We start from the raw sequence: 12,352 nt of genomic DNA, 5'->3' as shown, positions 1-12,352 counted from the left end.
TGTATCATTTTCATATGTGTATTTATAGTGTTCTTGTGTTCGAATAAAATAATTAAAGCGTTGTTTTTTTCCTTGTATTATCACTTAATGGAAGCAAAGCTATATTTTCTATCCACTTCCCACATTATTTCCAAAAGCATACCTTCATTCTAAAAATCCGAGTTATTTATATACTATTTAGCAGGTTTTCATCATAAGAGAGGTGGAAATTACTCATGGTTGCCCTCTTTTTCTATTACTCTTCTTATTTCAAACTTTGTGCAACAAAGATCAGTATTTTCAGCCCACTTTCAATTTTTTTTTAAAAATGCAGAAAAATCCTCTTGACCTCATTTTTATATCAAAACTTTCCTTAAAATGTTAGTCTTCAAGTAAAAATGGTTTTATTGAAAAAGAATGAGTGGTTTAAGAGAAAATTCAAGTATTTTTTTAATAACTAAAAATCTAGGAAAACTATCCTATTTTCGAAAGATGATTTGGAAACTAGATAAAATTTTGTACAAACTATAGAAAGGCCGAGTTCAAAAAAAATCTAAAAATGTCTCTTAGATTGTGATCTTCAAAGTGTATCTAATTTGAAAATTTATGTTGTTGATGATTTCAGGCTTTAAATTTCATAAATGTGCTTCTTATCATTTGTTTGGGCCTTAGTATGATTTTTTACATTGTTATGTTTATTTTTCTTTACCATGGTGCCTTGATGATGCTCATACGTGTATAGAAATTATGTCTCAATAGTTTGTTCTAACTTTAACTTGAAACATCTAACTCAGAGAGAAACCAAATGAGAGTGGTATTGGGTTTTCGATCACTTGAATAATGATGAAATGATAATGTGTTAACTTCAAGTATGGATTAATGGGACGTGTTCCCTAATAGAAGGTTAAGTCTTGAGCAAGTGGTGTTTCGGAACCCTTAAATGAACCAATTGTATTCGGACTCTAGGTTTTTATGATAGATAAGGTTAGAGGAGGTTATGGGCTTGGCCCTTATTTTTACCGTCTCTTTTGAGGTTCTCAGTTGGCACTATGCAGTATGTAACCATTGTAGGCATCCGGGGTAAGGTCTGCAAAGTAGCAAAAGATGGGGCATAACGAATAATTCGAATCCAATTCTTGTAGTTGAGAGAATGAAATCTCTTTGGGAAATTTCTACATTACTAAAATATAACTTTATAACCCTTGCTTGTTTACTTGAATATCATGCTTCATTGCTTGTTATAATTGTAATTGTGTATTGGATTGCGAAAAAATGACGAGATGTGTGTGCATTCACTGGACATTCTAAACTTATGGTGTTTCATTCCAGGTTTTGAAGACTATTACCCGATCGAAGATGAAGTTGGAGCATTTGAAGACGTGTTATTATCTTAGAAGAATTAGGAATTAGTTTTATTGAATCTTGTTTTGTAATCCTATTTGGAATTGTAACATTTAAATTCTTGATGTAATTAAAACTTATCTCTTGTAATTATTATTTTACTATATCTATACATATCTTTTGTAACCTATCCTTATTTTTCGTCAACTTATGTAGATCTTGTGTTAATACCTTATTAAGATCAGTAAAAAAGGTAGCTATCTAAGGAGATTGGTCTTAGAAGGGAGGCTATTTTTTTTCCTTTAATTTTTCATGGAATCTTACCTGGTTATTGACAAAGGACTCATTAGTGGCGTTTCTTACACTTCAACCTCAGCGTAGATTTTGGGGTGTCACACTATAACCTTAGAAAAACCCTATATTTATTTGTTAATATATTTATTGATGTTCTCGATTTTTAGGGCGTTATAATTGAATTGCTTGAATAGAAAATAAAAGTGTAAGAAGCTAAGTGTTGGCGATTTTTGACACTTCGAAGGTTAAAAATGTAATTAGAGTGTGCTAGTAAGGATCTGGAAAGTCCTTATAGATAATAAATGTCAATTTTATCAGACAATTGTGTTAAGGTTCTCTTAGCCTTAATAAAGAGGACTTTACTGTTGTTGTGTTGAAAAGATGAACTGATGTTTTTAACTTAAATTGGTAGTAGAATGGGGGGGAGAGACTAGGCAGAACTTGTAATTGATTAATTGAATAAACAATTATAAAGTGTTACCTTTAGTAAGGGTAACTTCGAAACTTTAAACTGACCAAGTTTTGAAATTACAAAATTAATATACTCCTACGAAATGTAAGTGCAGTGCATGAAAATAAAGTGTTGAAATTTAAAGATAAATGAAATTAACAAAGATGTAGAATCTGGATTTGGTTGAGAGGCTTAAAAATGTAGCCATGAATGGCTATTTATAGGGGAAAAAAAGTGTAAAAAATAACTACCTAATAACTACCATATTCTTTCATCTTCATTCATTTATTGACATGTGTTCTTCCATGATCTCTCAACTCTTCCACTTCATGCTCCATGATGATCCTCCATCTCCTCCATTTGCTCCATGATCTTCCACTTTGCTATCATCTTTTCCACGTGTGTTTAATGCTTTTTCAAAACTTCCATCAACCTCCAAGTGTGGAGGAGTATGTCATGTGTCCTATTTCCATTAATGCTATTAAAAATAATATGGGGCCAACAATACGCCCCGTGGCCCTTTGAAAAATGATGTTCAGTACATGGAAAAAAATATTTATAATAAATTTTCTTTTGCACTCCCTTTTTGTTTTGTTTTGTTTTTTTTTTTTTTTTTTTTTGACATGCACGTATGGACCTTCAAATTGATTCGGGGAATTTTGAGACACTTTTGACCAACTATAAAGACTATCAAAGTGCTTTGAGAAAGCTTCGAGACACCTTTGACCAAATGTATAGACATTTGAAATGCTTTGAGAGAGCTTTGAGACACTTACAAACCAACTGTAAGGACCTTCGAAGTGCTTTGAGGAAGCTTTCAAACTAAACGTATAGACCTTTGATACTTCATTCGAGCATTGGAGTGATGCACTCAAAGTAACTTCTACTTGAAATCCTGCGAAGCAAATGTCTCTTTTACTTTGAATGCTTCGAGACCCTTACATATATGTATACAAAGTATGACCTCTGCATTTCATTTGAGTCCTATTAATGCAACCAATATATTTTGACAAGAATTAACCCCAATACAAATACTTGGTTTGAAGCAGTAAGTTTCAGCAATTTCAGCGAGACTTGACCAATTGATTCGAAGATAAAGGCATCATTAGAAGGCCAAAAGTATTGATGGAGGACCACCAAAGTCATCCTTTGAATCATGGCAAAGTTTCGAAGGACCAAAACTACCTTTTGAAAGTTAGAATCTACTAATTATATGCTTCAAGAGCTTGTAGGATCATCAAAATTTGTAAAATGCTCTACACACTCGAAGCTTCGAATGTAATAGTGTAGACACCCTATTTTTGACCACCCTTAAGACTTGGGTGCCACTAATTGCTGACTTGGTGATGAAAGGTGTGCATTGCAAATGTTCAATTTCTTTGGCAAGGAGAGAGTCAAATCCTAACCTTACACCCCATTTTGGACCAAAACTATTTTGAATGATTTTTGAACCTTAAAACCCTCTATTTCAAAATATTTTTGAAACAAAGTTCCTACGATGTTCCGAGGCTCGCATTTCGTTAAATGTTGCGCTTTTCAGTAAACCAAGCAAGGACAAAGTGGGAATAAAAGAGATGAAATCTTTGAAAAAATCTTCAAAACACCTTATTTAGGGGTTTGGATTTGAACAAAATTGAAGGAGAGGGAAGAAACCAAGTTGAGGAAGAAGATGAGCATGAATCGTTAAGAGAGAGTCGAGCGGCCCTCGCTAAAACAGGCATATCCTCTTGTACACTTGGATTTTAGCTATGAGGCCACCACCGCTAGAAAAAAGACTCCTGGGGCTTCAGCACTCAAGAATTTCCTAAAGCCGAGTCCGGATGAGGGAGATATGGTTGGTTGAAGCTAGGCATCACTCCGATTGAGCTGGAATTGAGCAACCTTCATTAAAAGGAGCATAACTTTTTTCACAGTTGGAATTTTGATGTACAGCTACCACCATTGGAAAACTTACTTCCGAGGCTTCAATTTAGACACAAGAATGACCTAAAAAGGAGTCTAGATGAAGGAGATATGCCCGTTTGAAGTTGGACTTGGAGAGCAGAATTTGCTGTCGGCCACAGGTGTGTACGGTCGGCCACCATTGGTGACTGGTCGGCCACAAATGTGTACGGTCGGCCACCATTGTTGGTTGGTCTGCCACAAATGTGTCCGGTCAGCCACCAATGATGGCCAATCGGCTACTAATGTCCAAAACTCAGATTTTTGCAGATATTTCTCCTCTAGCTGTCCTACAGTGCTCCAGCTATCTCTAAATCAGATATTTCAACCTGAGGCTCTCTTTTTGCTATAGATGGAGGCCATATCTATCATTTTTCAAGGTTAGCAAATTTTGGGAGCCTCTCTCTCTAAAAATCCTCTCTCTCTAGATTCCTCTCTCCGTAGAATTCTCTCTCTCTTGCCCTTTTATACATGGAAGTAGAGGTACACAACTAGTTTGCCAAGGCATCCTTAACCAAAATTGCTTGTCTTTGGGCTGAGATTCCTTGGGACTTTGTTTTAGCTCCAAAAGGTGGATTTAGCTTGATTTCGTGCATCATTTGTGCCTAGACTACTCTTTACTTCAAAGCAAAAGGAGGAATTTCAGGGAAGCAGTGGCTGACCGGCCATCTGTACTAGCCGACCGACCGGCCATCAGTAGTGGCCAATGGCCACCCTTTCTAGCCGATCAGCCCTCAGCATGTCCTTGAGATGAAACAAAAGCAGTCTGGAAGTTGGCATAATTTTCAGAGGTCCAAAAGAATGCAAACAGAGGCATTTAGAGGCAAGGTGGTGGATTTTCGAGAGGACGCAACCGAGCAAGCATGCCTCCCTCGCCCGCGAGGCCATCTTTATCGCTTTACTAGCTAGTTGCAGTTAATTACATGTGCTGTAATTAATTTAGCTTAATTCATTTTGTAATATTCTAATTAGCTTAGCATAGCTAGTTATTCGATTCGGTTTGTAATAATTAATTAGCTAGAATAGTTAATTAGTTGGTTTGTAATAAGTAGCTTGATTAGCGTAGCTGGCTTAGCTTATTTATTCGGACCCTCCTTCGTGAGGGTATAATGTTGTAATAAGCGTGTTTGTGTGTGTGTGCATGTCTTCCAACCCCGCGTCTTTCTCCCTTTTAGTTAACTGCTTTCGATGGTTAGTTTTAGGACATATTTCGATTAGCATACCTTATGCTCGCATGCGTGCATCATTCATTTGTATTGCATGCACCGGGTTCGGCGCATCATTCAAACTGCATTGTATTTCAATACCTATTTGAATACGTGTATCAATTGCTACATTCATATGCCATCTTAGATAGCCGAGCCTATTTAGTTGCATTATTGCATGTGTTGCATTAGGCATTCTGCATAGTTAGGATCATGCATATTTCTAAATAGCTTTTTGTTTTGGCTTGGGGTACACTGTAAGTGGTACGCTTTAGCATATTTGCATGAGTGTGAGTGTTGCCATGATAGCATGCTTGCCATGAGGCTATTTGCTTAAGTGCTTAACTGCATGAATGCTTGTGGGTGATGGCTTGATTGCCTGAATTGGAACAACTTGATGATTGTGAGTTTTAAGCCCACTTTGTGAAGTGGCAAATCATCATGTTTTAAGCCCACTTGAGGGTGGCAAATCCGCGCTTTAGCCTACTTGCGAGTGGCATTTTCAAACCATTTTCAAAAACAAACATGAGTTGATTTGCTCCAAGTCTCGCGACTTAGTCTATACTTGTATGATATACGCATCACATAGTAAAATTAGATTAATAATCGGATAAGAACACATGAGGTTTATAAAACAACATATCATACTAAGTAGAGGTCGATCCTTTGATCGGGCGAGCGAGGGTGCTCATTTCATGACTTTCCCCCTTTGTACCCAAGGTCCCGAGCCGAGGCAACTTTGGTGATGATGGACACGTGGCCTTTGGCACGAGTCAGGGTTTCCTAAATTCTCTCAAAATAAAATATTTAGGTGGTGACTTTGTAATCTGGCAAAGCAGTCCAATTTTGGCATTATTAGATTCAAAATCTGATTTTCCAAAATGATTTGCCGTATTGGACTCTTTGGTGATTTATCAGTGGACTCTTTGGTGATTTATCAGTCTTACATTGCACTTTGTGAGATTAGATTCAGAACCATGACAGGAGTCCGAACTGTAGGAGACCAATTCGTGCCCTCTCCGAAAGGGGGGCGCACGGAGAAACTCATGTCCACAGTTTCTAGCGACTCTGCTAGGGATTTAGAGAACTTAACTCGAATTCATGATATATTGTTTTATCTACATTATGTGATTCTTTGCATTACATTTGCATTGGTGCGCCTAAGTCATGGTGTTTGCCATTTGCTATTCCTGAGCGGTTTGCCGAAGGCTTGCTTGGAAAAAGCGTGCCATAAGGCTGACCGGTTACGGGCTCTGCCACGATAGGAACATAAACCTGGGACCGGGATCACCGCCGTACTGCTTTCCTCCTCTCACATTTTGGTGTTCGGAGCGAGAGGTATATTAGGTGGTCATGCTGAGGCACCCTTTTTGACCAATCGACCTAGTTGTTTATCGGAAGCCATAGTGACTGTTCCAACTTAGGACAGGATACTCTCCTACATGCAGGATGATGTGATACCACTTGTTTGAGTAGTAAAGTTGTAGATCACTCCAAAGCTAGGACAGGGAAACCCTAAACCTTTCATAGGGGTGTTTTGAGTTGCTTTTGTGCAAAATGTGAACTCTTTAGGAATGTATGATGCAACCTTGAGAGAGTCTTAATCTTAAGGCGATTCCTTTCAAAACTTGAGGGTCATATCAGAATCAGAATTGGGTCAAAATCCAAGGGTTTGTGTTTGATATGGTGGAAATATACCAGAACCAAAACCCGGGGAAAAATTGTATCTTGCTTTGATTTGACCAGCATACCCGGTATTTTGATCTGATGGAGCATTTGTTTTCAATGCAAGGTTTGTCTGAGCCAGAGAATGAACAGTACCTACCTTGACCCATCACAGGCTATTCAATCCCAGAAAAAACCCACTCAGCAAAGGCCCAGTCTATCTGATCCACCAAAGGTCAGCTCAGAAAAGATCTAGCCAATGTCAAAAGGCCCACTCTGAAAAAGTCCAATCCAGTCAAACCTCTCTAAACTAATCCAGTTCAGATACATCAAGTATAACCGGGTCGAACTCCTTATTGGTCAGCATTTAAGTTACACCTATCCAACTCAGTAGACCCATGATGGCTCAGAGTCCGGAAGAAGTTATGGCTATGATAGCTGTATTAAACCCGAGAATTACCATGTAGGATGAGACTAATGCTGAAATGCAATGCCCATCTAGGGCATCTACTACACATCTAGTCTTGGGCCCCCAGCCGAACTTTGACCCATCTCTGCCAACTGAAGATTTGCAAGGTCCGGATCCCCGAGGAGGGGTGGCTCAAGCTCGAGTTTTCAGACCCCTGGTGCAGTCTAATGAGAGGCTTTATCCCCTTGATGTTAATGATCTCAATCTGACCTCAATAAAGATTGCTAATCTTGAAAAGCAATTTGAAAAGGCACAAGGACTTGACTCCATTCCCGACATTGAGGATGGGTATATGGGAGCTACCGTAAGGCTCCCAAATAAATTCAAAATGCCATATATTGACCGTTTCGACAGGTCTGGAGATCCTATGGTACAGATCCGGCTTTTCTTGGATGTCCTGAAACCAATGGGTCTGACTAAGCCGTAGAAACTCTCTCTGTATGGAAGAACCCTATTGAGTATAACAGCCACTTGGTACGCCAAGTTGGAGGATAAAGTGAAGCAGAACTAGAAAGAGCTGGCTGAGGCATTTGTCGATCAGTACTCTTACAATACCCAACTTGAAGTGACCATTCAAGAGCTTGAAGCAACCCATTAGAATCCTACAGAGTCTTTTGCGGAATTTGTTGTAAGGTGGAGAGCAAAGGTAGCATAGATGGCGGATCGCCCTTCTGAGAGAGACCATGTGCGGATAGTCGTGCAGAACCTTGAGCCTAACTTTTTGCAGAAGTTAATAGTTGCTCCACTATTCACTTTCAAAACTTTGCATGAATTAGGGGTACAGATTGAGAGTGTATTTGACAGAGGGATTATTCCTAGAATGGACGAAACAACAAGGAGGGTGTTTTCTAGGAATACCAATGCTAGCAGTAGCACTATTCCTTAGCCCATTGAAATTAATACCGTTGCCACCACTCCCAAAACTGCCACCCTTTTGCCAATACAAGCCCACAAATGGCCAGCCCAGCCCGAGCTCAAGGCAGAACTTTCACTCCCCTCTATATGAGCTTAACCAGCGCACTAAAACTCCTGGTGGAAAAAGGGTATCCCAAACCCCTTGATCCCCAACCACTTCCTGACCCACTCCTGGCTAGACATAATCCTTCCAAATACTGTGTCTACCATCAATAGCGCGGTCATGGCACCGATCTTTGCTACCGTCTTCGTCATGAGGTCCAGAATCTCATCGACAACCAGACGATAGCTCCACCTCCAGACCCCAATGACCAAATATCTCCTGCCTACCTTAACCTCATCTATACACTACCACCTACCTTCAACCCCAACATACACATCACCCCGGCTCATTTACCTAAGCCTGAGGTGTTTATTCCAGAAAGTACTGATTTGTGTATGATGGATGCACCCAATCCGGTTCAGGTACGCCAAGGGCGCAATATGAGTGAACCCACTACTGTTGAGATGTTGGGGATGATTGAAGACCTTCAAGGAATAGTGGCAGATTTAACATTTGGCGTTTCGATTCCGTCACCAAGGTCCCCAATCTTGGGGTGAGCTGCAGTTGAAAATGGCCAACCTAAAGCTATCTCTGGTCTGGGTGGTGACATGTTGATGACAACCGGGCTCCGCTCTGATATAGCGACCCAATCCCCTAGCAAAGTGGAGACAAGTGGTAAGGACAAAGTAGGGGCAGGCATTGGTCCCTATAAACATCTTTAGTGGGCTGTTGAGGCTTTGAAAGCTGAAGGACTGAACAAACAGCAAGTGCTCGCAGTTGTTGCAAAGACTGTGAATGACACTTTTGCCACTCAAGATGAGAGCATTCTGAATCAAGGGGCAGGCCGAGAGAAGGTTGTCATACTAGAAACACCCCTTTCAGCTCCAATCCTACACTCGGGAGAGATCATCAAACCTAATCAGCGTTTGCCAACCCCTTTGCCGGTACATCCAATATAACTCTACAAACCTTGAAGTATCAACCCCGAGGCCAAAGGGTCTTCGCCCCGCTTTACATGCTCTTATCCAAAGCCATGGGCTTGTTGATCAAAAAGGGCCATCACAAACCACTCAATCCTCGACCTCTTCCTAATCCTCTCCCACCTAAAGACGACCCTACCCAATGTTGCGCATTCCATCAATAGCACGGTCACCCTACTGACTGTTGCTTTCGTCTTCACCATGAAATTCAAGATTTGATTGACAACAAAGTCATCACTCCACCTAGAAATCCCAAAGTTGTCAATGACCTTCTCCCTGACCGCAATAAATTGACATGCCATAACATAAAACCCACAAACAACTTACCAATGGCCAATCATTCCCCTAGCCAACATATCATACCCGCTAATGAGCCCGAACCCATTGAGTTCACCCCAGAATCTTCTAATTCCAACCTGAGAAAAAGGAACAATATCTTTGAAGAGATGGAAAATTCACTCGATTTTGATGTGTGAAAGATTTATGAAGCAGTGCTGCCAACAATGGTGGTTGGAATGAGGAACCTCAGTCCCAACTAGGGTAAAAGTCTGAAATCAATCCTCTTGGGTATGGATGTATATTGAAGGCAGGTCTGGACCTTCCTGTGGGCTACTTAAAGTTGTTTTTGAATTATGCAGGTGGACTTGGAGAAGGAAAATCCCCCTTTTTGTCTCAAAAAATCTTTATTTTGTTTTGAGTTGTGTCTTGTAAATAGTTTTGTTGTGAGTGCTATTTTCTGCCTTTTCTTGGGTTGTTGCGTTAGTTAAGTCTTTTCCTTTGAGTCACTCCTATGTACCCTCAGGTCTTCATCTTTATAAGAAAATGGGAGTCAAGTTTTTGATCATTTTATTGTGCCTATAGTGATGCATGTGTGACCTTTTACAAATATGAAAAGACTTTGAATTTGTTTTCTGAATGAAATTATGTTAATAAACTCGAGTATTGAGAAGGATCCCCTAACTGATTTGAATGAATTCTGACTTGTCGGTGCAAAGTCTTTCATGCTTTCAAAAAAATTTTAAGCTATCTCATTTGCAAAATTGGTAAAGCTAGGCTCAGAATTGTGTGTTGTATCCTATACTGTCCTGGGGATTCTCTTTATCGTTAGGCGATCATGTTGGCATGCACAAAGCGGTTTTCAGATCTACAAATGCAACATGGCTTTCAGACCTCACAAATCATAGAATCTCTCTCCTTGGTGTTTTTATTATTTCAAAGAGAAAAGAAATGGATAACAAAAAAGGAAACCAAAAAGAAAGAGAAAAGAAAAGAAGAAGAAGAAAAGTAGAAGGAAAAGAAAAGAAAGAAGAAAAAATAAGGGAAAGAAGTCAATCATCAAGCCAGGGGTATCCATTGGAATGAAATCCAATCAACTATCAGGAAGGGAACTTCTATCTGAATTCGGGGAAGCCGATGTGAGGAGGTACCATAGTGCAAGAAGAGCCAACCTTCAAAATGGAGCAAGAGAAAAGAAGAAGACATGCATAAGAGAATGGAGAACCAAGCTCAAATCAAGGCGAAGTCAGTTCCAATGATTAGGGCAAGGGTGACCATTGATCAAATCCACCACATTCACCACAGATGTTGTAACACTATCCTTGAGAGGCTTGCTAGGCCGAAAACCCGAAAGGGTGACCTAGGCAAAAGTTAGAGCATGAAAAATGAGAAATCAAATAAATAGAGCTCGCAAGGTTGAAAACCCCGAAGGGACGACTTTGGCAAAAGTCAGAGTGTAAAAGGAGAGTGTCAACACACGAGGGAACCTCAGCCATGAACTACGTTGACCTGATTCCCATGCTTGGAATACGTAGGCAACTTTATCCTGAAGTTCGGTCTCAACCATATCCATCTCTTCCAACTCAAACCTAATCATTTTGCCCAATTCACGTCGTCAGCTTCGTATCAATCTATGAGCTACATCGACTGCTGTGCATATCACATACTTGTGTTGGGTAAGAAAGAACTAACTTGAATCGACAAGTGGAGCAATTTTCAATACTTGAACTTATCAGTAGAATCTCTTTCTTTAGCAAAACAGGAATTAAAATTGAATTTTAAACGGAGCATAAGTAAAACTAGGGGCACTGTGAATGATCAGTTCCCTTGAGTCTTTTTCTACTTTCGGGTCAGTTGTGAGTTCTGTTGTGTCGTGCCTAGTGTTTGTCTCAGTCTGCGCTCTGTATCGAGTCACCATAGCATGTCGTTATTCGAGTCACCATAACACATCTGTTGTGTTGCTCAAAAGCGCTTTTCATCGAGACACCCTAGCAAGTCTATCGCTGAAAGTTCAAACAGAGTGGCATGGTCAAAATTCCATACACAAATGTTCGCACCAAACTCAGAAACAAGTCCATGCGTGGCATTCATAAACGAGCTGAGAGTGCCCATGCAAGGGGCAACACATTTATGATCTGCGTATATGAGGAATCTATCACTGCTTTAGAGGAGACTGGAGTAAGTTTCTCAATGTGTCAAAAGAGAAGCATGAGTCTGATAGGTTGACAGTTGTTCCAGGATCTGATGATCCCCATTACATATGCCTGCATAATGTTGAAAACAGTGACCAATGGCTGGACACTAGGGGCAATTTTCAGTGTTTCTGATTGGGCCATCAATTGAACAAGGGACATGAACCCAACCGGTAGCCAATGGCTGGACACTAGGGGTAATTTTCAGTGTATCTGATTGGGCCATCAATTGAACAAGGGACATGAACCCAACCGGTGACCAATTGCTCGACACTAGGGGCAATTTTCAGTATATCTGATTGGGCCACCAATTGAATAAGGAGCATGAACGTAACCTTTCTCTCCATCTGCCAACGCCTTTTGTTGGCACTTTTCCCTGGATTAGGGTGGGTTTACCCCCATGATGATTCTAATATGATTCAACTTTCGAAAACTGTCTCCGACCATTTTGAAACTCTCTTGGGGATTACAATATTCCCTCTGATTAATACATGTGCTTTGGATTATGCCTACATGTTCATACATATGGGTTGCTTTGAACTGCGTGAGTGGTCGCTTTTGTTCTTGACTTTGTTTTGTGCTTAACAGAGTTTTATTGACT

This window comes from Camellia sinensis, chromosome 4, assembly GCF_055761805.1.
Source record: "Camellia sinensis isolate YWXY chromosome 4, ASM5576180v1, whole genome shotgun sequence".
Classification (NCBI taxonomy): Eukaryota; Viridiplantae; Streptophyta; class Magnoliopsida; order Ericales; family Theaceae; genus Camellia; species Camellia sinensis.
The sequence above is the reverse complement of the archived record's forward strand: the minus strand, read 5'-3'. Positions refer to the sequence as shown.